The 3398-nt window shown below is 56.9% G+C and overlaps 1 protein-coding gene across 1 annotated transcript in view; it reads left to right on the top strand.

The window, feature by feature from the left end:
* Positions 1 to 3140: 3140 nt before the first annotated feature.
* Positions 3141 to 3398, top strand: part of LZTS3 (leucine zipper tumor suppressor family member 3) — a 43665-nt gene continuing 43407 nt past the window's right edge. The window contains exon 1 of the mRNA XM_041403017.1: positions 3141 to 3330. The gene's annotated coding sequence lies outside the window, so the exon portion shown is untranslated. The remainder of the gene's footprint in view (positions 3331 to 3398) is intronic.

Here is a 3398-nt window from a genome sequence, read left to right as displayed (position 1 = left end):
CAAACACTTGTGCCTTTGGCAGTGCTCCATGGGGAACAGGCAGTTCAGCACTGACCCTCCCACTCCTGGGCTGGCTCGTGGGCACCTCCACATCCATTGTGCCATGGGCAAGGAACAGGACATGACCCCTGCTCTGGGAATTTGCAAGATGAAGGCTGTCACGTGGGCAAGGGCAGAGCTGCGTCCTCATCGGTGCAGGGGAGAAAATTCCTCCTCATCATCACCACTGGGCCTTCACTGCCCACTTGGAAAGCCTGGCCACCTCCCTGGACACAACCCCAGCCCCACTTTGTTATCATCTTCTCAGATTTCCTTCAAACATTGCCGTGGTGTCTGCAAACCCATGGGAAGAAGTATGGGGAATGCCCAGCCAAGGTTGGGCAGCCCTTTTTTCCAAGTAGTGACACCCTGAGTGGCACCAGAGTCACATCTTGGTGATGTCCTACCTGAAAGGTGAACACCAGTGATGGAGGAAGCACTGGGAGATGCCTGAACCCAGGAAATGGGGTGAGCTCAGCAAGGTCCTGCTTGCACAAGGTGAGAACGTGGTTCAGGGAGTGGAGAAATCAGTGCTGGCTTGGCTAAGCAAAGGGGAAAAGTTCTCAGAAGCAAAATGTTTGATCTGATCATTATTTTTGATGCTCAGAGGTCTTTGCCCAGCCCTTGATTCTCTTCCCTGCTGGCTTCTGCATGCCTGCAGAGAGCTTTCCAGAGACCCCATCCCTCCGTGCGCGGCGATCCCGGCTTTTGCACTGTCTACAAATAGTTGGTGCCTGCTGAAAAGAGCAGATCTGAAGCCACAGTTGGCAAATTGCACCAACAAGCATATTCCCAGCGAGGCATTGTTCCAGTTTGTATATGTCTGAAAAGAACTGTTCAGGCATATGTTAAAGTTGGCACCTTCTCCCGGGGACTCGCTGCAAGCTGACGGCTGGAGCATGATCACCACAGCAAGGCACAAAAAACACTCAGCAAATAAGGGAAAACAAAGTCCACTCGGGATTTTAGCAGGTCCAGGGTGAGGATGAGGAGTGGGGGCAGAGTGCTGTGCTCTGGGGAGAGAGCTCATCCCAGCCTGCCACAGGGAATCTGCATCTGCAAGCACTTGGAGGGGGATTGGTGTAGAGGGGGAGAGTGAAAATCCTGCAGCCCCAGTGCTGGTCCCAGGATAATCCTTATCAAAAGGCTCAGTGATTGGAATGGGAGGGAATGGGGTGTCCTAAAGGCTCTGGGCTTCAACCCACCCAAGGAGGCAGCACCTTGCAGTGGGGATGGACTCACAGCACACTGAGGGTTCTCAGCTCCCAGGGATGTCTGGACCTGGCAAAAACCTCTGCCTTGGAGGTGCTGGAGAATGCCAAAGGGAAATATTGTCTTGTTTTGGTCTTCCTTAGGTGTCCATGGACAGCTGCAGCTGTCCATGTCACCATCAGAGCATCTCCTCTTAGCAGGGCTGGGTTAACTTTTGGACTCAGTGGTCTTAGGGGTCTTTTCCAACCTAAATTATTCTTTGATTCTGATTCTCAGCTACAAAACTGGACCTGCCCCAGCCTAGGCATGACCCATTTTGGGTAGGGGGACACGTGCAGGCTCCCTGTTCATCCCCTCAGGGTGTCCAGGAGCACTCCAGTGCCCCTTGCAGAGGGCAGCTGGAGCTCATCCCCCACCAGATGCAGCTCCAGCTTGTTGCTCAGTCCTGGAGGTGTGTGCTGGGGTGACAATTGGAGCAGGGTTCATCTGAAGCTGGAGCAACACAAAAATCTCCATGAGCTTCCTGTAGGACACCTCCTACCCTTGCGTGACCCCCAAAAGAGGCAGCACTGCCAGGCTCAGAGCAGACCAGGCTGCCCAGGAAGGACAGGACAGACCCCCCCCCCCCACGTGTCCACGCAGGATTTAAATTGCTCCATTGCTTGGCAGTGCTGGTCGGAAGCAGCAGAATCCCACCCACAGCAGAGGTGGCTTTGCCCAGCCCATCTAATCCCGGTCCTCAAAGGTGACGAGCTCTAAGTAAATCAGGGAGCCTCAGCTGCCCTTTCCATCCCAGCAGGATCACACACAGCCCCTGGAGCTCTGTCAGCAGCAACCTGTGCAGGGAGATACTCACAGCCTGTGGTTCTGGGCCAGCACTATTAGCAGGAATAATTAATTAATTACCCACCCTGCCATTTCACTGGAAAGCTGCAGAATTCAGTAGGAGCAATTCCTGCCTCTTTCCTCCCTCCTGGGACTCCTGACAGATGAGCAGGAGGGGTGTGACCTCCATAAATCCATGGAAAGGCTGAGGGAGAAGCAGAGTGCGTTGCAGGACCTGAACTGGGAGCATTGTGCCACCAACCTGTCCATGGACAGCACCATGAGCTTTCCCTTTCCCTTTTCCTTCTGGCAGCCTCTCATTTCTCCTTGGAGAAGACAGCTCAGTGCAGTCACAGTCAGGACCTGTCCTGCTTTCAGTCCTTGGCCATTTGGATGTCCCTTTCTCAGCTCATCCATGTAAGAGTGAATTTGGGGAGTTTGTCCCCAGCCCCTGAGAGCTCAGGTCCTTGGATTCTCCATGGGATGGGAAAAGTTGTTTCCTCTCCCACACTGACCTTACATCCCCATCCCACCCCAACCAGAGACCCCCAGGGGTTCAGGCTGTGCCCCCTCCACCCCAAAGGGCTGTGCTCTTGAAAATGGGGGGAAACAGGGACCAAAATGGGATTTTCATGGTGGATACAGGCAGACAGACTCGGCTGCCACCCCCCAGCCTCGTCTGTCACCTAGGGGCTGCCCGTGCCCCCGAGACACCCCTGCCCCACTGCCCGCAGCAATGCCGGGGCTCAGCTCTATTCGGGGGCTCTTTTTTGGGGGGCCACGAGGGCCATGAGGCAGGCGAGGCTGCGGGGCACAGAGCCAGGGCACCGGCAGACCCCAAACATCCCGGAGCCCTGCGGGGGAAGGCGACAAGGTGCGGGAGATGCAAACAGCATCCCAGCATCCCCAGCCAGGTCCGCGGGGACAGAGCCCTGTCCTGGGGGGGTGGCGAGGGAAGAGTTAAAGGGAAGGCGAGCAGATCCTCCTCCATCCTCCCGGTCCTCGCTGTTAGGCTGCTGCTGTGACAGGGGGTGGGGTCGGGGCTGGCCGCCGTTTGCCGCAAGAAGGGGGGGGAAACGTGGCTGCGAATGTGTGTGTGTGTGTGTTGGTGACACAGGACAAAATGAGATGAGACCCCTCGGACGGGAGCGGCCGCCCGGCTGCCATCCCTGATCCCGGCCCGATCCCTGCCCGCTCCTGCCGTCGCTGCCATCGCTGCCGGGCACCGGCGCAGCCCCAGCATCCCCGCCAAGAGTAAGGCTCGGGGCTGGGAAGCGACTGGGAGGAACTGGGAAGCGGTGCTGGGAGAGGGGGGAGGTGGG

This window comes from Onychostruthus taczanowskii, unplaced genomic scaffold (genome assembly GCF_017590055.1).
Source record: "Onychostruthus taczanowskii isolate IOZ18803 unplaced genomic scaffold, ASM1759005v1 scaffold2, whole genome shotgun sequence".
Taxonomy (NCBI): domain Eukaryota; kingdom Metazoa; phylum Chordata; class Aves; order Passeriformes; family Passeridae; genus Onychostruthus; species Onychostruthus taczanowskii.
This window is presented reverse-complemented; position numbering and strand designations above follow the sequence as displayed.